A 26,237-nucleotide genomic window follows, 5' to 3' on the forward strand; every position below is an offset into this window, starting at 1 on the left:
AAACTTAATTCAAATATGTGTATTTAGGGGAGGGGGTCAAGAATTTTTTGTTGTCTAACATCGATAATTATTGTACATGAAACTTTATATTAATGTTTATATGAATCAGCAATTATAAGACATACCATTTATTTACAGTTTATAAATAATAGTACGTTATAATTAAATTTCAACATATTTACTTTTGAAAGGGAGGTCACGTTGAAAACTATGTGAATTGGGTTTTATGTTAGAAACACAGGCACTTGTTTCGGTAATAAATTTTTGACCTGTAGTGTAATATAATAGCACTTGTTTCGGTAATAATAACTTGTTTTGGTATGTGCTAATCCCGGGCAGAGATTTTGATTGGCTAAAAATCTGCTTCTAAAATTACATCGCATAAACATCGTAATGTTTTCAGGGAAAATCAGACTTAAACAAATTCTTTTTATTCACTGCAATATTTAAACACTGGAATTGAATTATTAAACCCAGTCATTTTTAGCTCTACTGGTCAGAGACCAGAAGAGCTTATGCGATAGTAAGGTGTCCGGCGTCCGTCCGTCTGTCTGTCTGTCTGTCTGTCTGTCTGTCTGTCTGTCCGTCTGTCTGTAAACAATTTTTCAAAACGCTACTCCTCCTACAGTTTTGGTCCGATTTCAATATAACTTGGCACACAAGTAGACTACACTAAGATACATAATTTAGTGCATCGGTTTTTGATTTCGATGGACGGTGTTGCCATGGTTACTAAAAATAGAAATTTCTGTGAAATTCCTTTAAAACGCTACTCCTCCTACAGTTTTGGTCCGATTTCAATATAACTTGGCACACAAGTAGACTACACTAAGATACATAATTTAGTGCATCGGTTTTTGATTTTGATGGACGGTGTTGCCATGGTTACTAAAAATAGGAATTTCTGTGAAATTCCTTTAAAACACTACTCCTCCTACAGTTTTGGTCCGATTTCAATATAACTTGGCACACAAGTAGACTACACTAAGATACATAATTTAGTGCATCAATTTTTGATTTCGATGGACGGTGTTGCCATGGTTACTAAAAATAGGAATTTCTGTGAAATTCCTTTAAAACGCTACTCCTCCTACAGTTTTGGTCCGATTTCAATATAACTTGGCACACAAGTAGACTACATTAAGATACATAATTTAGTGCATCGGTTTTTGATTTCAATGGACGGTGTTGCCATGGTTACTAAAAATAGAAATTTCTGTGAAATTCCTTTAAAACGCTACTTCTCCTACAGTTTTGGTCCGATTTCAATATAACTTGGCTTACAAGTAGACAACACTAAGATACATAATTTAGTGCATCGGTTTTTGATTTCGTTGGACAGTGTTGCCATGGTTACTAAAAATAGAAATTTCTGTGAAATTCCTTTAAAACGCTACTCCTCCTACAGTTTTGGTCCGATTTCAATATAATTAGGCATACAAGAAGACTATACTAAGATACATAATTTATTGCATCGGTTTTTGAATTCAATGGACAGTGTTGCCATGGTTACTTAAAATAGAAATTTCTGTGAAATTCCTTTTAAACACTACTCCTGCTTCAGTTTTAGTCTGCTTCTAATATAATTAGGCATACAAGAAGACTATACTAAGATACATAATCTATTGCATTGGTTTTTGAATTCGATGGACAGTGTTGCCATGGTTACTTAAAATAGAAATTTTTGTGAAATTCCCATTAAACGTTACTCCTCCTACAATTTTGGTCTGATTTCAATCTAATTTGGCACACAGTTAGAATACACTACGATACATAATATGTCTTTCTGTTTTTTTTATTTGGGTGAGTGGTGTTGTCATGGTTACTAAAAATAGAAATTTCCGTTGAAATACTTTCAAAACGCTACTCCTCCTACAGTTTTTATTGGATTTCAATATAACTTGGCACAGAAGTAGACTACATTAAGATACATAATTCTATTCATTGTTGCATGTTGCAAAGTTTCAAATCCAAGTGCTACTTTTCTTTTGTTATACAAACAGACCAGTAGAGCTACAGTCTCATCAGAGACTTCTGGTTTAATTTTGTTCTCTGTCCGGGATTAGCACATACCATTTCATGGGTTAAATCGACTTTTCCACTCGGCGAGCAGAGATTTGACGCTGTTTACAGAGATAAAAGAAAATAAAGACAAGCATGCTATATATGGTTGTGTAGATAAATTATCTTAGAAGACATAGGTATAAATAGTTTGCCAGTGCGTTTCCTCTGAAAGTGTAAATGAGTGCGATTCGGGGGGAGGGGGGTACTCCATGTAATCCGGAGTTGGATACCTTGTGTTATTATTATACTATGGGTCAAAAATTTATTACCGAAACTTGCCTGTGTTGTTATTATACTATGGGTCAAAAATTTATTACCGAAACATGCCTGTGTTATTATTATACTATGGGTCAAAAATTTATTACCGAAACAAGTGCCTGTGATTAGAAATTAAACTTTTGCTCTCGTCACATATTTTGAATAACATAAAAAAATATCGATATTATAATATCTAGCGGATTATAATATAATATTACTCTAGAAAACTCATATTTAGAGATAGAAAGTTTTTGTTCAGTTCAAGTATTTTAAATAAAATTAATCTATCAATTACAAAACCCCTTTTTCAGTTTATGTTGAAAACTAAACGAAAATCGGCGAGACACTCAATTGTTTTAATTCATTTCATTGTAAAAACGCACATATGATTTGGAAATAAGTCCTTCGCACTCACAAAGTACTCTTCTCTGATAATTCAATTTTAATTTAATTAGAATAAGATCTTTAATAGCCTCACATGCTCGCTACGAAAAGGGTTTGACAATTACCATACTGGACATCACTTTCTATTGAAAATATGTATTTGCCTTTATATTTCCAGTTCAGATGAAGCTTTCCAGAATTTATTTTTGATATCAGAAAATAATGTAGAATATAGTATTTATAAGTTATACGTCTATAGTATAAGATACTTTAATACTAAACAAAAGGACTATTGCAGTGCTCATGTGTACAAAGATAGCAGATACTGTAGAACGCTCTTTCGTCAAATGATTCCCAGTCTCAGGGACACAGATTATTCTTCCATGTACTATAGGATATAATGCAATCGGTTTACACTCGCGCGCAGTTATCGCATAAACTGCAATATGAAGTCAACACCTTTCTCTGAAAGCTAAAAGTCTCTACTATCTATATTGAAATCCTCATTTATTTTTGAGTTAAGGCACATTTTGATGGTTCGTGGCTCTAGCTCTTTATAAGTTCAGTGTTTCTTCTCATTTTTCTTATTGTTCATTGGACGGGGATGTTAAATAATGGTGTCATATGAAGATAACAACCCATGAGACATAATTTTGGGTGTTCTTAAAAGAGTCTTTGTTTTTTAAATAAATAATAATAGAAATGTTGATGATTACAAATTTAAATTATATAAAGTTAAAATTTTTTTCCCCGGATGTACATATACTATGCATTTTTTTTTGATGTGTGTTCTCGGATATTTAAAACATTTTTTTCAGATTATGGAGACAAGCTTTACCCTTTCTTCTTCCGAAGAAGTTCTCAGGAATAATTTCTTGGATCCACCTACTCTCAGTATAGCTAAAGCGACCTTTGCTGATTTACATGCCAGAATTTCAATTAGACCAGTTGAGATAATCAGGGGTTGGAATATACGGTAGCTCAACGCCCGGGGCTACTCGTTTTAAGACTCGGGCTAGCTAATTTAAGTGTAACGATAGTCCGTCGGACTAGCAGAATGAAAAAAAAATCTTGTTATATGATTTACTTTTGCTTTTCTACGTAGACTGGTTTCTTTTGCAGTCATTACCAAAATCCACAGGTCTGAGGCCAGTAAATTAGCTAAGGGCCGGTAAAGTTGAAAATCAAGTAAGTCCTGCAGGATTTTTTTAAGGCCCAAATTTTAGAGCTAAAAAGCATGTTTTCCCCCAAATTTTTGCTATAAAATTTCCAACCAATTAAAAAGATTAAAGCTCAATAACTTCATTGGTCGGTAATCTCCTTCATCTAATACAATTAGCAGTGCTATATGACTTATTTATTCCTAAAAATGATCCTCTTTTTTCTTAATCCGAATTTCCTCAATACCTCTGTTCATACGAAATACATGAAGATATGCCATTACATTATTTTCATTTACTTAATCAACTAAAGAGTAAGTGTTATATGAGTTATTTCAGATACAAAAATATATTTACACTTGCATTTAAAATATTTAATATAAAAAGAAAATGAAAAACAAAACAAAACAACAACTGAAAGTGTGTCACTCCACTTCGGACTCAGTCAGAGGAGCTAGACTCCTGCAGATTTCTTTTCATAAAACAGCACTGTAAATTGAAAATAATGATTGAACTACATGTATTTGAGGGGCCTTCTTATTTCTCCGGGGGCCTGTATTTTTCATTGACTGACAGGTCCTACAGGCCCACGACGCAAATAAAGACTGCTTTTGATTGAGAACTAGTTATGTTCCCCAAACGAAGTTTGGGAACATATTGTTTTTACTCTGTTTCTTATTAGGTCTTCCGTTCACAACGGAAGACCTATAGTGATTGTATTGTTTCTTTTTATTAAGTCTTCCGTTCACAACGGAAGACTTATAGTGTTTGTATTGTTTCTTTTTATTAGGGTCTTCCGTCTTCAGCGGAAGACCCTTCTATTATTCTTATGTTTCTTTTTCAAGCTTCTTATTAAGGTCTTCCGTCTCCAACGGAAGACCTTATTGTTTTCGTTCGGTTTCTTTTTCCCTATTATTATTATTATTAGGGTCTTCCGTCTTCAGCGGAAGACCCTTCTATTATTGTATTGTTTCTTTTTCTTATTATTATTATTATTATTATTTTTTTTCCTACACCGGTATCTCAGTAACGGTTCGGTGGATTTTTATGAAACTTTCGGAGATGATAGGGAACGATGTTCCCTCGGGACGTTTTTTTCATTTTTGATGATTTCACTTCCGGTCGCGAAATATGACGTATTTTTGACGTTTTTCTGCAATTCCGGTCTGTCCTACTCCGAAGAAACTGCGCAAAATAGAAATTTGAAATTTTCAGGAATGATAGAATTGTGACCTTGACATGTGCACCTGACTTTTGAAATTTTAAGAAGATGTTTAAAATTTTTCAAATTTTAAAGTTAAATTTTTCAAAAAAAAATTTTTAATCGAATTTTGAAATTTTTTATATTGTCAAATAGATCTTGGCGAGAACTTTCCAAAAATGTATTTGTTTTGCATGTGAGTACATTAATAAACAATATATAAGCTCAGGTGTGTTAGGTCACTTAAGTGCAAGTGTACTTTAAGAACTTTTCTTTAAAAAATCATTACTCTTTTATTTCTTGACCGATTTTAAAACTTTTTACACCGTCAAATAGATCTTTACGAGACCTTTCCAACAGTATATTTGGTTTTATTGTAAGTGCACTAATAAAGAAAATATGAGCTCAGGTAAGTTAGCCTTTTGTTTTGACAGGACATGTCAAAATCATTGTCAAGGACACTTGCGTATGACCGTACTCTTTGATCTTTGGCAGATATCCTTTGATTTCTTTTAAAAAGCATTACTCTTTTATTTCTTGACCGATTTTAGAACTTTATACACCATCAAATAGATCTTTACGAGACCTTTCCAACAATGTATTTCTTTTGTTTGTAAATGCAGTAATAAAGAAAATATGAGCTCAGGTATGTTAGCTTTTTTTTGACAGGACATGTCAAACTCATTATCAAGGACACTTGTGGATGACCGTACTCTTTCATCTTTGGCGGATATCCTTTTATTTTTAAAAAATCTTTACTCTTTTATTTCTTGACCGATTTTAAAACTTTTTACACCGTCTGATAGGTCCACCTGTGACCTTTCTTACAGTATATTTGTTTTGATTTTAGGTGCAATTTTAAAGAAAATATGACCTCAGGTGTGTTAGAGAATTTTGACGGCCCATGTATAAGTTATCGATTTTCTTCAGCGACGTTTAATACACAGTGACCTAGAAGAAAGCAAGGACATTCAATTAAGTCTGAAATAGTGATTTCATAATGTACCTGTGATTATGAAAATTTGTGTATTCAATTTAAATCATTGAAAGTTTTGAATACTGTAATTTCAAATTTTAAAACCTTTAAAATCGTAAGATTTTGATAATATCCTCTAATGTTTAAAGCGGTAAGCTCCTACTTGATGAATTTTTATTACAGCATTTAAAACTTCAAAAACTTTCAAATTTGGAATAATTTAAAAGCCTTAAAATATGAAATCAAGGACATCTCAAATAATGAGAACATGAATGAGAGTGATTTGGAGTCTATTGGAGGTCAAAAAGAGTGAAATTTAAACGATTTAAATTTTTTTAAAAAATTCAAAACTGCTTCCAAAGATGGAGAACATCATACAATGAGGTGAAATCTCTCAAAGGTCAAAGGAAGTAAAATTTTATCGATTTAATTTTTTTCAAAAAATTTAAACTGAATCCAAATGTTAAAACAAGGACTGTCTCTGTATTTTGAAAGATGTAGAACATCAAACAATGTGTTTTGAATCTCTAAAAGGTCAAATAGAGTGAAATTTAAACGATTTAAATTTTTCAAAAAATTTAAATTGAATCCAAACGTTAAAACAAGGACTATCTCTGTATTTTGAAAGATGGAGAACATCATACAATGTGTTTTGAAATCTCTCAAAGGTCAAATAGAGTGAAATTTAAACGATTTAAATTTTTCAAAAAATTTAAATTGAATCCAAACGTTAAAACAAGGACTATCTCTGTATTTTGAAAGATGGAGAACATCATACAATGTGTTTTGAAATCTCTCAAAGGTCAAATAGAGTGAAATTTAAACGATTTAAATTTTTCAAAAAATTTAAATTGAATCCAAACGTTAAAACAAGGACTATCTCTGTATTTTGAAAGATGGAGAACATCATACAATGTGTTTTGAAATCTCTCAAAGGTCAAATAGAGTGAAATTTAAATGATTTAAATTTTTCAAAAAATTTAAATTGAATCCAAACGTTAAAACAAGGACTATCTTTGTATTTTGAAAGATGGAGAACATCATACAATGTGTTTTAAAATCTCTCAAAGGTCAAATAGGGTGAAATTAAAATGATTTAAATTTTTCAAAAAATTTAAATTGCTTCCACAAACATAAAAAACGCAACAAATGATGTTCTCTTCCTTTAAAATATGTAAGTTGACTTTTGTTTAATATTTCAGTGCAATTTAAATTTTTTGAAAAAATTAAATCGTTTAAATCTCACTCTAATTGACCTTTGAGAGGTTTCAAAACACATTATATGATGTTCTCCATCTTCCAAAATACAGAGATAGTCCTTGTTTTAACATTTGGATTTAATTTAAATTTTTTAAAAAATTTAAATCGTTTAAATCTCTCTCTATTTGACCTTTGAGTGATTTCAAAACACATTGTATGATGTTCTCCATCTTTCAAAATACAGAGATAGTCCTTGTTTTTACATTTAGAAACAAATTGAATTTTTTGAAAATTTTAAATTGTTTGAATCCCACTCTATTTGAACTTTGAAAGAATTCAAAACACAATGTATGATATTCTCCATCTTTCAAAATACAGAAATAGTCCTTGTTTTAACATTTGGAAGCAATTTAAATTTTTTGAAAAATTTAAATCCTTTAAATCTCACTCTATTTGACCTTTGAGAGATTTCAAAACATATTGTATGATGTTCTTCACCTTTCAAAATACAGAGATAGTCCTTGATTTAATGGTTGGTTTCAATTTAAATTTTTTGAAAAATTTAAATCGTTTAAATCTCTCTCTATTTGACCTTTGAAAGATTTCAAAACACATTGTATGATGTTCTCCATCTTCCAAAATACAGAGATAGTCCTTGTTTTAACATTTGGATTTAATTTAAATTTTTTAAAAAATTTAAATCGTTTAAATCTCTCTCTATTTGATCTTTGAGTGATTTCAAAACACATTGTATGATGTTCTCCATCTTTCAAAATACAGAGATAGTCCTTGTTTTTACATTTAGAAACAAATTGAATTTTTTGAAAATTTTAAATTGTTTGAATCCCACTCTATTTGAACTTTGAAAGAATTCAAAACACATTGTATGATATTCTCCATCTTTCAAAATACAGAAATAGTCCTTGTTTTAACATTTGGAAGCAATTTAAATTTTTTGAAAAATTTAAATCCTTTAAATCTCACTCTATTTGACCTTTGAGAGATTTCAAAACATATTGTATGATGTTCTTCACCTTTCAAAATACAGAGATAGTCCTTGATTTAATGGTTGGTTTCAATTTAAATTTTTTGAAAAATTTAAATCGTTTAAATCTCTCTCTATTTGACCTTTGAAAGATTTCAAAACACATTGTATGATGTTCTCCATCTTCCAAAATACAGAGATAGTCCTTGTTTTAACATTTGGATTTAATTTAAATTTTTTAAAAAATTTAAATCGTTTAAATCTCTCTCTATTTGATCTTTGAGTGATTTCAAAACACATTGTATGATGTTCTCCATCTTTCAAAATACAGAGATAGTCCTTGTTTTAATGGTTGGTTTCAATTTAAATTTTTTGAAAAATTTAAATCGTTTAAATTTCACTCTAATTGACCTTTGAGAGGTTTCAAAACACATTATATGATGTTCTCCATCGTTCAAAATACAGAGATAGTCCTTGTTTTAACATTTGGATTTAATTTAAATTTTTTGAAAAATTTAAAACGTTTAAATCTCTCTCTATTTGACCTTTGAGTGATTTCAAAACACATTGTATGATGTTCTCCATCTTTCAAAATACAGAGATAGTCCTTGTTTTAACATTTAGAAACAAATTGAATTTTTTGAAAATTTTAAATTGTTTGAATCTCACTCTATTTGACCTTTGAAAGATTTCAAAACACATTGTATGATATTCTCCATCTTTCAAAATACAGAAATAGTCCTTGTTTTAACATTTGGAAGCAATTTAAATTTTTTGAAAAATTTAAATCCTTTAAATCTCACTCTATTTGACGTTTGAGAGATTTCAAAACATATTGTATGATGTTCTTCACCTTTCAAAATACAGAGATAGTCCTTGATTTAATGGTTGGTTTCAATTTAAATTTTTTTAAAAATTTAAATCGTTTAAATTTCACTCTATTTGACCTTTGAAAGATTTCAAAACACATTGTATGATGTTCTCCATCTTCCAAAATACAGAGATAGTCCTTGTTTTAACATTTGGATTTAATTTAAATTTTTTGAAAAATTTAAATCGTTCAAATCTCATTCTATTTAACCTTTGAGTGATTTCAAAACACATTGTATGATGTTCTCCATCTTTCAAAATACAGAGATAGTCCTTGTTTTAATGGTTGGTTTCAATTTAAATTTTTTGAAAAATTTAAATCGTTTAAATTTCACTCTATTTGACCTTTGAAAGATTTCAAAAGAAATTACATGATGTTCTCCATCTTCCAAAATACAGAGATAGTCCTTGTTTTAACATTTGGATTTAATTTAAATTTTTTGAAAAATTTAAATCGTTCAAATCTCATTCTATTTAACCTTCGAGTGATTTCAAAACACATTGTATGATGTTCTCCATCTTTCAAAATACAGAGATAGTCCTTGTTTTAACATTTGGATTTAATTTAAATTTTTTGAAAAATTTAAATCGTTTAAATCTCATTCTATTTAACCTTTGAGTGATTTCAAAACACATTGTATGATGTTCTCCATCTTTCAAAATACAGAGATAGTCCTTGTTTTAATGGTTGGTTTCAATTTAAATTTTTTGAAAAATTTAAATCGTTTAAATTTCACTCTATTTGACCTTTGAAAGATTTCAAAACAAATTATATGATGTTCTCCATCTTCCAAAATACAGAGATAGTCCTTGTTTTAATGGTTGGTTTCAATTTAAATTTTTTGAAAAATTTAAATCGTTTAAATTTCACTCTATTTGAACTTTGAAAGATTTCAAAACAAATTATATGATGTTCTCCATCTTCCAAAATACAGAGATAGTCCTTGTTTTAACATTTGGATTTAATTTAAATTTTTTGAAAAATTTAAATCGTTTAAATCTCACTCTATTTGACCTTTGAGAGATTTCAAAACACATTGTATGATGTTCTCCATCTTCCAAAATACAGAGATAGTCCTTGTTTTAACATTTGGATTTAATTTAAATTTTTTGAAAAATTTAAATCGTTTAAATCTCATTCTATTTAACCTTTGAGTGATTTCAAAACACATTGTATGATGTTCTCCATCTTCCAAAATACAGAGATAGTCCTTGTTTTAATGGTTGGTTTCAATTTAAATTTTTTGAAAAATTTAAATCGTTTAAATTTCACTCTATTTGACCTTTGAAAGATTTCAAAACAAATTATATGATGTTCTCCATCTTCCAAAATACAGAGATAGTCCTTGTTTTAACATTTGGATTTAATTTAAATTTTTTGAAAAATTTAAATCATTTAAATCTCACTCTATTTGACCTTTGAGAGATTTCAAAACACATTGTATGATGTTCTCCATCTTCCAAAATACAGAGATAGTCCTTGTTTTAACATTTGGATTTAATTTAAATTTTTTGAAAAATTTAAATCGTTTAAATCTCATTCTATTTAACCTTTGAGTGATTTCAAAACACATTGTATGATGTTCTCCATCTTCCAAAATACAGAGATAGTCCTTGTTTTAATGGTTGGTTTCAATTTAAATTTTTTGAAAAATTTAAATCGTTTAAATTTCACTCTATTTGACCTTTGAAAGATTTCAAAACAAATTATATGATGTTCTCCATCTTCCAAAATACAGAGATAGTCCTTGTTTTAACATTTGGATTTAATTTAAATTTTTTGAAAAATTTAAATCATTTAAATCTCACTCTATTTGACCTTTGAAAGATTTCAAAACACATTGTATGATGTTCTCCATCTTCCAAAATACAGAGATAGTCCTTGTTTTAACATTTGGATTTAATTTAAATTTTTTGAAAAATTTAAATCGTTCAAATCTCATTCTATTTAACCTTCGAGTGATTTCAAAACACATTGTATGATGTTCTCCATCTTTCAAAATACAGAGATAGTCCTTGTTTTAACATTTGGATTTAATTTAAATTTTTTGAAAAATTTAAATCGTTTAAATCTCATTCTATTTAACCTTTGAGTGATTTCAAAACACATTGTATGATGTTCTCCATCTTTCAAAATACAGAGATAGTCCTTGTTTTAATGGTTGGTTTCAATTTAAATTTTTTGAAAAATTTAAATCGTTTAAATTTCACTCTATTTGACCTTTGAAAGATTTCAAAACAAATTATATGATGTTCTCCATCTTCCAAAATACAGAGATAGTCCTTGTTTTAATGGTTGGTTTCAATTTAAATTTTTTGAAAAATTTAAATCATTTAAATTTCACTCTATTTGACCTTTGAAAGATTTCAAAACAAATTATATGATGTTCTCCATCTTCCAAAATACAGAGATAGTCCTTGTTTTAACATTTGGATTTAATTTAAATTTTTTGAAAAATTTAAATCGTTTAAATCTCACTCTATTTGACCTTTGAGAGATTTCAAAACACATTGTATGATGTTCTCCATCTTCCAAAATACAGAGATAGTCCTTGTTTTAACATTTGGATTTAATTTAAATTTTTTGAAAAATTTAAATCGTTTAAATCTCATTCTATTTAACCTTTGAGTGATTTCAAAACACATTGTATGATGTTCTCCATCTTCCAAAATACAGAGATAGTCCTTGTTTTAATGGTTGGTTTCAATTTAAATTTTTTGAAAAATTTAAATCGTTTAAATTTCACTCTATTTGACCTTTGAAAGATTTCAAAACAAATTATATGATGTTCTCCATCTTCCAAAATACAGAGATAGTCCTTGTTTTAACATTTGGATTTAATTTAAATTTTTTGAAAAATTTAAATCATTTAAATCTCACTCTATTTGACCTTTGAAAGATTTCAAAACACATTGTATGATGTTCTCCATCTTCCAAAATACAGAGATAGTCCTTGTTTTAACATTTGGATTTAATTTAAATTTTTTGAAAAATTTAAATCGTTTAAATCTCACTCTATTTAACCTTTGAGTGATTTCAAAACACATTGTATGATGTTCTCCGTCTTTCAAAATACAGAGATAGTCCTTGTTTCAATCAAAATGACACCTCATCGAAATCGGACGGAAGACCCACTCGTTGCTCGCAACGAGATCTCATCTAGTTATTATTATTAGGGTCTTCCGTCTTCAGCGGAAGACCCTTCTATTATTCTTAGGTTTCTTTTTTACCTTTATTATTATTATTATTATTATTATTATTATTCTTTTTTCTCCTTACAAAATTTGTGCAGACGATTTCTCGGAGATGGCTCGTTCGATTTTATTCAAATTTTCAAGGTAGATGCGTTGACATCTGAAGTTAATTCCGGCAAGTCTGTTAAGGGATATTTACTTCCGGTCGAGTGTTATCGCCCTTTTATTAAAATTCAGAGGACCTCCTTGTCTGCGACTGAACTCAAAAACGGCTTAAGCTAGAGTGCTGAAATTTTCAGTGATGATAGAGGACATGTTGCCATATTGCACCTGGGTTTGGATATTTTCCGGAAGTGCCTAGTATGGAAGCTCGGTAGGGGTCGAAATTTAGGACACGAATCATGAGTGAATTTTTGAGACATTTTGTATCATATCTTTTAAAGTATAATTATTTTGTAAAAACATACTGAACAATATTTGTGCAGAATGACAGGATCTTTAATATGATATCAAGAAAAAAGGGCTGACTTGTCATGATAAGGGCCGAGAGGGGCCAAACGTATTAAATCAATAACTCTTTAACAATCAATATTTTGGTATACATTACTGAAGCAAAAATGTTCATCTCAACAATTTACAACTATATATTATGATATTCACATCATATGTTACATAATTAGGGGCCATAAGGGGCCAGAATGCTAAATCTTTGACGCTTTATATCTCAAAAGTGGGAAATATTTTGATAAGCAATATTGAACAAAAGATGTTCCAAATAATGTTCTAAACAATATGCAACCTTTTGATTTTTGCTAAACGTCCCCATTGAGGAATTGAAGGGCCGGCCCCTAAATATTTCCTTTGCAAATATCTCAGAAACGTTAAAGAATTTCTGAGTAGTTGTTGAACAAAAAGTGTTAAAAACCAGGAGAACTTTAAAGTGATATGAAGAAAAAGGGGCTGGCCCCTCAAAATTGGGGCTGAGAGGGGCTGAAAGTCTTTGAACAATAACTCTTCAATGATCAATATTTTGTAATGCATTACTGAAGCAAAAATGTTCATCTCAACAATTTACAACTATATATTATGATATTCATATCATATGTTACATAATTAGGGGCCATAAGGGGCCAAAATGCTAAATCTTTGACGCTTTATATCTCAAAAGTGAGAAATATTTTGATAAGCAATATTGAACAAAAGATGTTCCAAATAATGTTCTTAACAATATGCAAGCTTTCATTTTTTGCTAAACGTCCCCATTAAGGAATTGAAGGGCCGGCCCCTAAATATTTCCTTTGCAAATATCTCAGAAACGAAAAAGAATTTCTGAGTAGTTGTTGAACAAAAAGTGTTCAAAATCATGAGAGCTTTAAAGTGATATGAAGAAAAAGGGGCTGGCCCCTCAAAATAGGGGCTGAGAGGGGCCGAAGGTCTTTGAACAATAACTCTTTAACGATCAATATTTTGTAATGCATTACTGAAGCAAAAATGTTCATCTCAACAATTTACAACTATATATTATGATATTCACATCAAATGTTACATAATTAGGGGCCATAAGGGGCCAGAATGCTAAATCTTTCACGCTTTATATCTCAAAAGTGGGAAATATTTTGATAAGCAATATTGAACAAAAGTTATTCAAAATAATGTTCTAAACAATATGCAACCTTTTGATTATTGCTTAACGTCCCCATTAAGGAGTTGAAGGGCCGGCCCCTAAATATATCCTTCGGATATATCTCGTTAGGGTCTTCCGTCTTCAGCGGAAGACCCTTCTATTATTCTTCGGTTTCTTTTTTACCTTTATTAGGGTCTTCCGTCTTCAGCGGAAGACCCTTCTATTATTCTTATGTTTCTTTTTCAAGCTTCTTATTAGAGTCTTCCGTCTCCAACGGAAGACCCTCCTATTATTCTATTGTTTCTTTTTCACTTTTATTATTATTATTCCACTTTTTCTTTACAATTTTTGTGCAGAAGATATCTCGCAAACGGTTCGATCGATTTTCATGAAATTTTCAGGGGTAATGCGTTTTGATCTGAAGATGATCCTTTTTTCTTCAAATCCTTAAAATTCACTTCCGGTCGGAAGTTATCGCCCTTTAATCGATTTTCAGATAACCATTTTGTCGACACAAAAACTAAAAAACGACAAAAGCTAGAGCGCTGAAATTTTCAGCGATTATAGACGACATGTTGAAGTTTTGCACCTGGGTTTTTAAATTTTCCGGAAGTACCTAGTATGGAAGCTCGGTAGGGGTCGAATTTTAGGACATGAATCAGGAGTGAATTTTCGAGACATTTTTTATGATATCTCTAAAACTATCGAGATTTTCTAAAAACATATTGAATAGAAATTGTGCAGAATTACAAGATCTTTTATATGATATCAAAGAAAAAGGGCTGACTCATCACATTAGGGGCCGAGAGGGGCCTAAAGTCTTTAGTCAATAGCTCTTTAACGATCAAAATTTTGTAATGCATTACTGAAGCAAAAATGTTTATCTCAACAATTTACAACTATATATTATAATATTCACATCATATGTTACATAATTAGGGGCCATTAGGGGCCAGAATGCAAAATTTCTGATGCTTTATATTTCAAAAGTGGGAAATATTTTGATAAGCAATATTGAACAAAAGATGTTCAAAATAATATTCTAAACAATATGCAACTTTTCATTTTTCTCTAAACGTCCCCATTAAGGAGTTAAAGGGCCGGCCCCTAAATGCTTCTTCTGCTAATATCTCAGAAACGAAAAAGAATTTCTGAATAGTTGTTGAACAAAAAGTGTTTAAAATCATAAGAGCTTTAAAGTGGTATGAAAAAAAGGGGGCTGGCCCCTCAAAATAAGGACCAAGAGGGACCGAAAGTCTTTAATCAATAACTCGTTAACGATCAATATTTTGTAATGCATTTCTGAAGCAAAAATGTTAATATTAACGATTTATAGCTACATATATTGATATTCACATTATATGTTACCTAATTAGGGGTCATAAGGGGCCAAAATACAAAATCTTTAACGCTATATATCTCAAAAGTGTGAAATATTTTGATATGCAATACTGAACAAAAGATGTTCAAAATAATGTTCTGAACAATATGGAACCTTTTATTTTTCCTTAACGTCCCCAATAGGGAGTAAAAGGGCCGGCCCCTAAACGCTTCTTTTGCAAAAATCTGGGAAAAAAAAAATTTCTGAATAGTTGTTGAACAAAAAATGTTCAAAATCATAAGATCTTTAAAGTGATATGAAGAAAAAGCGACTGGTCCCTCAAAATAGGGGCTGAGAGGGGCCGATAGTCTTTGATGAATAACTCTTTAATGCTCAATATTTTGTAATTCATTACTGAAGCAAACATGTTTATCTCAACAATTTACAACTATATATTATAATATTCACATCATATGTTACATAATTAGGGGCCACAAGGGGCCAGAATGACAAATCTTTGGCTCTCTATATCCCGAAATTTGGAAATATTTTGATAAGCAGTGTTGAATAAAAGATGTTCAAAATAAGTTTTTAAACAACATGTAACCTTTTCATTTTTGCTAAACGCCCTCATTAAGGAGTTGAAGGGACAGCCCCTAAATATTTCTTTTGCATATACCTCGGAAACGAAAAAAAAAATTCAGAATAGTTGTTGAACAAAAATGTTCAAAATCATGAGAGCTATCAGAAGATACCAAGAAAAAAGGTCTGGCCCCTCAAAATAGGGGCCGGGACGGGCCGAAAGTCTTTAATCTGTAACTCTTTAATGATCAATATTTTAATACACACTACTGAAGCAAAATTTTGGTCTTAACAATTTATTTTTATCATTATATTTGAACAAAAATCTCAGTCAAATTCTAATCTCATCTTATCAAAAATCGGACGGAAGACCCACTCGTTGCTCGCAACGAGATCGCATCTAGTTATTATTCTTTTTTTTCTTACCGATTTTGTGCACGCGAGTTCTCGGAAACGACTCGGTCGATTTTCATGAAACTTTCAGATCTGATAGATATTGATCTGAACCTTATTGGAAATTTTTTATATTGATGACGTCACTTCCGGTCGTGAGATATAGACAATTATCTGATTTTCAGAGGGTCGGCTTGTCCTGGTAATCACTCCAAAACGAATAAAGATATTGAGTTGAGATTCTCAGTGAAAGTAGAGGAGGGATTGTAGATATGCTTTTTTGCGTCCATATCTTTCCAGCGCAAAAGGCGCCAAAGCTCGCCTGGGCTCGAAAAGTAGGCTCACAAGCATCTCGCAAAATTTGACAAGTATTCTATCATATCTTTATACCTGTAAATATTTTGTTAAAACTTATATAACAAAAGTTGTGCAAAATGATAAGTGCTTTCATTTGATATCAAGAAAAAGGGGCTGACCCCTCAAGTTAGGGGCTCAGAGGGGCCAAAAGTCTTTTATCGTTAACTATTTAACGATCAATATTTTGTTACACATTACTGAAGCAAAAATGTTTATCTTAACAATTTACAACAATATATGATAAGATTCTGATCATATGTTACGTAATAAGGGATCACAAGGGGCCAGAATGCTAAATCTTTGACGCTTTATATCTCGAAAAGGGGGAATATTTTGATAAGCAATACTGAACAAAAGATGGTTAGAATAATGTTCTAAACAATATGCACCCTTTCAATTTTTGTCAAACGGCCCCATTAAGGACTTGGAGGGGTGGCCCCTAAATATTTCCATTCAGCATATCTCTACAACGAAAAGAAATCTCTGAATAGTTGTTGAACAAAGAGTCTTCAAGTTCACAAGATCTTTCATTTGATATCAAGAAAAAGGGGCTAACCCTTCAAATTAGGGGCTTAGAGGGGCTAAAAGTCTTTCATCTATAACTCTTTAACAAACAATTATCTGTAGCACATTACTGAAGCAAAGATGGTTATCTTAACAATTTACAACAATATATGATAAGATTCTGATCATACGTTACGTAATAAGGGGTCACAAGGGGCCAGAATGTTAATCTTTGAGGTTTTATATCTCGAAAAGGGGGAATATTTTGATAAGCAATACTGAACAAAAGATGGTCAGAATAATGTTCTAAACAATATGCACCCTTTCAGTTTTTGTCAAACGGCCCCATTAAGGACTTGGAGGGTGGCCCCTAAATATTTCCATTCGGCATATCTCCACAATGAAAGGAAATCTCTGAATATTTTTTGAACAAAATAATTCAAAATCACAAGACTTTTCAACTGATATCAAGAATAAGAGGTTGACCCCTCAAACTAGGGGCTCAGAGGTGCCAAAAGCATGTCATCTATAGCTCTTTGATAATGTTATCTAAATCAAAACAATGAAATCTAATTAGGGAAGTCTATATATTATTATCTTTTAACAAAGATCATAGTCAAAATCATGTCTCATCTTATCGAAAAATCGGACGGAAGACCTACTCGTTGCTCGCAACGAGATCTCATCTAGTTATTATTATTATTCTTTTTTTCTGCACAAATTTTCTGCAGACGATTTCTCAGAGATGGTTTGATGGATTTGCTTCAGATTTTCAGGATTGTTGCTTGGTTATCTGAAGTTAATTCCGGCTAAACGATTTTTTGAAATTCACTTCCGGTCGAAAGTTATCGCCCTTTTATCAAAATTTAGAGGACCTCCTTGTCTGCAATGGAACTCAAAAACGGCTTAAGCTAGAGCGCTGAAATTTTCAGTGATGATAGAGGACAGGTTGCCATTTTGCACCTGGGTTTGGATATTTTCCGGAAGTGCCTAGTATGGAAGCTCGGTAGGGGTCAAAATTTAGGACACGAATCATGAGTGAATTTTTGAGACATTTTGTATCATATCTTTTAAAGTATAATTATTTTGTAAAAACATACTGAACAATATTTGTGCAGAATGACAAGATCTTTAAAATGATATCAAGAAAAAAGGGCTGACTTGTCATATTAGGGGCCGAGAGGGGCCAAATGTATTAAATCAATAACTCTTTAACGATCAATATTTTGGTATACATTACTGAAGCAAAAATGTTTATCTTAACAATTTACAACCATATATTATGATATATACATCATATGTTACATAATTAAGGGCCATAAGGGGCCAGAATGCCAAATCTTTGGCACTCTATATCTCGAAAGTGGGAAATATTTTGATAAGCAATATTGAATAAAAGATGTTCAAAATAATGTTCTAAACAATATTTAACCTTTAGATTTTTGCTAAACATCCCCATTAAGGAGTTGAAGGGCTGGCCCCTAAATATATCTTTTTCATATAGTTCGGAAACGAAAAAGAATTTCTGAATAGTTGTTGAACAAAAAGTGTTCAAAATCATAAGAGCTTTAAAATGGTATGAAGGAAAAGGGGCTGGCCCCTCAAAATAGGGGTAGAGAGGGGCCAAAAGTCTTTAATTGATAACTTTTTAACGATCAATATTTTTTAATTCATTACTGAAGCAAAAATGTTTATCTTAACAATTTACAACTATATATTATAAAATTTATGTCATATGTTACATAATTAGGGGCCATAAGGGGCCAGAATGCCAAATCTTTGGCACTCTATATCTCGAAAGTGGGAAATATTTTGATAAGCAATATTGAATAAAAGATGTTCAAAATAATGTTTTAAACAATATTTAACCTTTCGATTTTTGCTAAACGTCCCCATTAAGGAGTTGAAGGGCTGGCCCCTAAATACATCTTTTTCATATAGCTCGGAAACGAAAAAGAATTTCTGAATAGTTGCTGAACAAAAAGTGTTCAGAATCATGAAAGCTTTAAAGTGGTATGAAGAAAAAGGGGCTGGCCCCTCAAAATAGAGGCCAGGAGGGGTCGAAAGTCTTTAATCAATAACTCTTTAACGATCAATATTTTGTAATTCATTACTGAAGCAGAAATGTTTACCTCAACAATTTTCAACTATATATCATAATATTTACATCACATGTTACATAATTAGGGGCCATAATGGGCCAGAAGGCCAAATCTTTGGCACTCTATATCTCGGAAGTGGGAAATATTTTGATAAGCAATATTGAATAAAAGATGTTCAAAATAATGTTCTAAACAATATTTAACCTTTTGATTTTCGCTAAAGGTCCCCATTAAGGAGTTGAAGGGCTGGCCCCTAAATATATCTTTTTCATATAGTTCGGAAACGAAAAAGAATTTCTGAATAGTTGTTGAACAAAAAGTGTTCAAAATCATGAAAGCTTTAAAGTGGTATGTAGAAAAAGGGACTGGCCCCTCAAAATAGGGGCCAGGAGGGGCCGAAAGTCTTTAATCAATAACTCTTTAACGATCAATATTTTTTAATTCATTACTGAAGTAGAAATGTTTACCTCAACAATTTTCAACTATATATCATAATATTTACATCACATGTTACATAATTAGGGGCCATAAGGGGCCAGAAGGCCAAATCTTTGGCACTCTATATCTCGAAAGTGGGAAATATTTTGATAAGCAATATTGAATAAAAGATGTTCAAAATAATGTTCTAAACAATATTTAACCTTTTGATTTTCGCTAAAGGTCCCCATTAAGGAGTTGAAGGGCTGGCCCCTAAATATATCTTTTTCATATAGCTCGGAAACGAAAAAGAATTTCTGAATAGTTGTTGAACAGAAAGTGTTCAAAATCATGACAGCTTTAAAGTGGTATGAAGAAAAAGGGGCTGGCCCCTCAAAATAGGGGCCAGGAGGGGCCGAAAGTCTTTAATCAATAACTCTTTAACGATCAATATTTTGTAATTCATTACTGAAGCAGAAATGTTTACCTCAACAATTTTCAACTATATATTATATTAATATTCACATCACATGTTACATAATTAGGGGCCATAAGGGGCCAGAAGGCCAAATCTTTGTTACTCTATATCTCGAATGTGGGAAATATTTTGATAAGCAATATTGAATAAAAGATGTTTTTTGAAAAATTCACTTCCGGTCCGAAGTTATGGCCGAATTTCCAATTTAAAAATGGACTTTTGTCCGGTGTTTTTCTCAGAAACGGTTTGAGGTAAAGATGTGAAATTTACAGGAGTATTAGATCATGACATTCTCTTTGTTTCGAAGTTGTTTTCGTGTGTTTCCGGTACTTCCTGTCCGAACCGGAAGTGAACTTGTGTTAGGTCAATTTTTAACTTTTTTGTATTTTAATATTTTTTCAAGATATTATTATGTATAACAGAGGTTCTTCTACAAATACTAAATATATAATTTGTTTTGAAATCAGATTCCACATTTTGTAGATTTTCGGTACCGTCATTTTCCCTATTTACCTAGTGTGTATACAGTGGGCAAAGAAAGATAACTCTGACTTGTAAGTGAGAATAGAACTTTCGAGATAAAGGCGGAAATAGTATCGATGACGTCAGAGACATATACACTCTCCATATCAAAATATTTAGACGTTCCATATTTAATCTTCTAAATGTAAGAGTACGTTGATTACCGCTTCCAGTGCATGTAAAGTTTGAAGTTGCCAGTGGAGTGTACGTCTGTTTTGACAGTTAATTGATTTACACATGAATATATCTAAAACAAAAATTAATATATATGCTAGCTATAGGTAGCTAATTCAATTAAATATATTATAAGCACTGAATATACATTTATAGTGATGGACAGGCATGCAATTTTATCTATCTCGTATACTAAGTTCAGAATACGATAGTTATAAGCTTTCTATAATGTAGACGATTTATTATTCTCTATGATTTGAATGCGAAATTATCCCGATTTCCGAGTTTTATTTCCGATATTAAAAAATATTACATACACTCAAAAAAGGAATTAAGCGATAGAAAATTGTAATACAGTACTGTTTTAAAGCCTTTATAAGTAAATTGATATCTGCCACTGAAAAGAAAGAAAATCAATCTATAGATTAGATTTGGTTATTACATGTATATTTGATAAAAAGTTGAATTATTTATGACACATGATCTATACTCTATATACCCAAGGAGTTATAAAAGATGTGAAAGGCGATTCTTGGATTCTTGTGAAATACTCAAAGAGTTAAAAAAAAATATGTGAAACGCGATTCTGTGTGAAATAATGCTTCGCAATATCTTTCTTTTGAAAAAAAAAACATGATAAAAAATTGCACAGGTCTGTTGATATGTGGGATGAGTATACCTGAATGAACACAATTTTATGCAATTATATATAATTATGTACATTGTACATGCAACTGACCTGTACTTTTCCTTATAATTCATAAAACATAAAACTATCTAATTCCTTTGAAGCCGCCCCCCCCCCCCTCGGTCTTGATTAATATTTGGAGATGTTAGTGCAGCTAGGCATTTGAATTATATAATCGTTTTAGATTTAAATCTGGAACATGTGGTTATAAATACATTTACATGTATACAGAATTTCATATTCTATAATGGTAGATTTGTCATTATGATACTGAAATGTTCAATTTACATGTCTGAGAGAGAGAGAGGAAGAGAGAGAGAGAGAAAGAGGAAGAGAGAGAGAGAGAGATTCCCTCTTAATCCCGATCCTCCTCTCCATTTACATAGACCAAAAATTAGTTCTATATCAGTGACACCCATTCTTTATTAAATGTTTTTTGATTTCATAGTCAGTCATGGTCACATCCTGTATATTTTTCTGCTTAAAAAGTATTACACGAAGTGCACGTGTGTTGACCTGTCAATCAAAATAACCTGACGCTGTATGCACTGCAAAAAAGTAGCCTGAGTTCGAAATGATCTTGAAGTATGATCTTTAAGTACATCTGATGCAACAAACTTGTGAAAAAATAAAATAAAATAAAATATCGCGGTATAATAAACTTCGATTGTGGGACGTGGAGACCGGTCTTTGGGATGAGATCGTATTAATCGAGGTCCCGTGTCGCAGAAGGTGCTGGCACAAAAAAGATTATTCACTGCTCAATGGTGATAATTGCCAAAGTATAAGTATACTCCGGCGAGCGGTGGCGTCTCCATGTGAGTGAAAACTTCTCGACAGGGACGTAAACAACATATAATAAATCAATCAATTAATCGATTGCTTAATAATTACTGTTATTGAATAATCTTTCTTATAGGTATGCTGTAAAATCTTGATAGCTGATAGTACGGTGTTCGTTCGTCTGTTTGTCTTAGAAATGATTGCAAACAATATTTTTAAATTGCTAATCATCCTTGCTCTATGATATACGTATATCTCTCATAGGTGCCAAATGCATTATACAAGATTGATCATGAAAATCAAAGTACCATAAGTACTGAAAGAACTTTTTTTCCAGTTATTTTTTCTTTCACAGTTAATATGATATGTATTTTTTTGACACAGAAAAAAGCAAATTCTTACAGATTTAGAAGAACGGAAGACTTTTTTGTTGCCATGGCAACAAGAGTCTAGTTATTATTATTATTATTCCTCCCAAATTTTGTGAGCGCGATTACTCAGAGATGTTTCGATAGATTTTCACAATTTTTTACAGGATAATAGGTTAATATGCGAAGTTTATATAAAATTCCGTTTTTTGAAAAATTCACTTCCGGTCCGAAGTTATGACCGAATTTCAAATTTTAAAATGTACTTTTGTCCGGTGTTTTTCTCAAAAGCAGTTTGAGGTAAAGATGTGAAACTTACAGGAATAATAGATCATGACATTCTCTTTGTTTCTACGTGATTTTCGTTTGTGTCTGGAACTTCCTGTCTGAACCGGAAGTGAATTTGTGTTTCAGTCATTTTTCGACTTTTTTGTTTTTAAATATATTTTGAAGATATCTTTAGGCATAATAGAGATAGGTCCATAAGTGCCAAATATATGATTTGTTTTGAAATCAGATAACACGTTTTGTAGATGTCAGCTACTTTCGTTTTGGTTTAAAAAATCAAAGTACTGAAAGTACTGAAAGGGCATTTCTTACTTTAACTTACATGAAGGTTATGTTTACATGTTTCTCTGCTTACAAAAATCAATACATACAGTATCATATATAAGAATGAAGACTACATTTAATTGCAGTAAATATCAAAGTACCTGAAGTACTGAGAGGACTGTTTTAGATACCCAATTTTTTCTAACTACAGTGTAGTATAAACAGGCATGTTTTTCTATACATAAAAATCAATGCATACAATAAGTTACCTATGGAAGCTATTTTCATTAGCCAATAAAAATCAAAGTACCGTAAGGACTGAAAAGATATTAAGTATTGTTTTTTTTACTCTGACTTACATATAGATGCTTCTCTAAATGCAAAATTCAATTCCACACTACATGTTTTATAATTTATTATGTTTATATATAAGGATGGTGGATAGTTTCATTTTAGTAGTGAAAATCAAAGTACTGTAAGAACTGACAGGTTGTTTTCTAGATCCCCCCCCCCCCCAATTTAACTTTTATATTTTAAAATTGTTTAAATACGCTTCTACTAATGAATAAAAACATGCATACAATTTCATATAAAAGGACAACAAATACATTCATTTTTGCAGTAAAAATCAATGAACTGCAAGTACCGAAAGGACAAATTTTAGATTCTTTACAACTTAATTATTACATACTGTACACGTTTTTCTACATAAAAAAACAATGCAAACGGTATCATATAGGAACGGAAGACCTTTTTGTTGCCATGGCAACAAGAGTCTAGTTATTATGTTCCCCAAACGAAGTTGGGGAACATATTGTTTTTACTCTGTTTCTTATTAAGGTCTTCCGTCTCCACGGAAGACCTTATAGTGATTCTATTGTTTCTTCTTCTTATTATTATTATTATTATTCTTTTTTTTTTAGACAAAATTTTGTGCACGCGATTTCTCGAAAACTATTCGATGAATTTCCTTGAAATTTTCAGGGATAAAAGGTCTTGATATGAATTTTATATAAAATTCCGTTTTTTGGTAAATTCGGTTCCAGTGCCAAGTTATGGACAATTTTCTGATTTTAAAATGAAATTTTGTCCGCGAGTGTTCTCAAGAATGGCTTAAGATATTAACTGGAGACTTGTTAGAGATGATAGAACATGATTTCTAGATTGGAGAGGGCACCTTTTCGTTCGTCGTCGGCACTTCCGGTCGCTTACGGAAGTGATCAAAGAAATCGTTAAATTTCAACTTTCTTTTTTTAAATCAATTCTTACATCACATTATTGCATCTCTTTTGTAGTTTTGAAATATGTTGGTCCCACCGGAAACAGAAACGTCAACTTCCGGTTATAAGAGAAAAACTACATAATTTGAGTATTTTTCTTTCCCATTAATATCTTTTGTAGATAAAGTATTTGGAATGATTTAAAAATATGTTATTCAGACAGCAAATGTCTAGAGTAACCTCAAATATCTTTCAAAAATTCACTTCCGGTCGCGTGTTTTTCTGTCCTAAAAATGAGAAGTTCTCTGAGCAAGATCTCGGAAACGGTAAGAGATTAAGACACCAGACTTATATGAGCAACAGACCTTAAGATGTAGCCAAAACCACTTGGGTTCAGAGCGTCAGCCGTCACCTCCGGTCGTCACAGGAAGTGATCAAAGAAATCGAAAATTTCAACTTTTCTTTTTTTATTAAAAATTACATCACTTTATTGCATCATTTTCGCAGATTCGAAAGATGTTGGTCCCACCGGAAAGAAAAACGACAACTTCCGGTTATAAGAGAAAAACTACAAAATTTGAGTATTTTACTTTCCTATAAATATTCTTTATAGATAACGTATTTGAAATGAATTTTAAATATGTTATTCAGACTGCAAAGGTCTAAAGTAACCTCAAACATCTTTCAAAAATTCACTTCCGGTCGCGTGTTTTTCTGTCCTCAAAATGAAAAATTGTCTGAGCGAGATCTCAAAAACAGGTAAAAGATTAAAACACCAAATTTTTATGAGTAGCAGACCTTGAGGAGTAGGCAAAACCATTTTGTTTAAACGCGTCTGTCGTAACTTCCGGTCGTCACAGGAAGTGGTCAAAGAAATAAAAAAAAAATAACTTTTCTTTTATAAATTAAAGTTTGCATCACTTAATTGCATCTCTTTCGCTGTTTTTAAATATGTTAGATTCCACCGGAAACAAAAACGTCAACTTCCGGTTTTAGGTGATAAACTACGTTATTTCGATATTTAACTTTCTCAGAAATATTGCTTATCGATAAAGTACTTGAAATGTTCTTATGCATTTTGTAGATACTGCAAATGTATAGAGAAACGTCAGAGATTTTTTTTTTTTTTTATAAAATTCACTTCCGGTCGCGTGTTTACCTGTCCTCAGAATTAGAATTTGTTCTCACAATATTGCTCGGCAACAGTAAACGACTTAAGTCTAAAACTTTCAGAACTGATACTCAGTCATCAGTTTATTTGAATCGCGAGGAAATCATATCGCCGTTACTTCCGGTCGTGACAGGAAGTGATGCAAAAAAGTGAATGGTTAATGGTTAGCACGTTGGATTTTCACGCTGATAACCAGGATTAAATCTCCAGAGTGCCTGAATTTCTTTTATCACCTTTTCAGCTTGAATTTACGTTTTCATTTTCAAAATCGGACGGAAGACCTCTCATTGCTCGCAATGAGTTTCTAGTTATTATTATTATTTTTCTTCTTCTTCTTCCTGGGTACTTTTTTGTCCGCGAGTGATCTCGTCAACTACTCATCCGATTGAGGTGAAACCTTTTTAGGGTTAAAAGGCATGTTATGTAGATTTGCGGAATCAAGGTCATTTTGCGCGCACGTGCATGCACGTGCGTGCGTGTGCAATGCGTAAAATGACCAATATACTTGATATAGCTGTAACTTATATATTTTTTGATGAAATGCTTTGATACTCAGAATATACGGATATATTAAAAGTGTAAACAAGATGACATGGTCAACATGCACATGCATGCACGTGTGCGCACGCGCAAAGTGTAAAATGACAAATATACTTGATATACTCGTAACTTTTATTCTTTTTGATGA

This window comes from Saccostrea echinata, unplaced genomic scaffold (assembly GCF_033153115.1).
Source record: "Saccostrea echinata isolate AGI-Se365-2 ecotype Australia unplaced genomic scaffold, CSIRO_AGI_Sech_v1 ptg000005l, whole genome shotgun sequence".
Classification (NCBI taxonomy): Eukaryota; Metazoa; Mollusca; class Bivalvia; order Ostreida; family Ostreidae; genus Saccostrea; species Saccostrea echinata.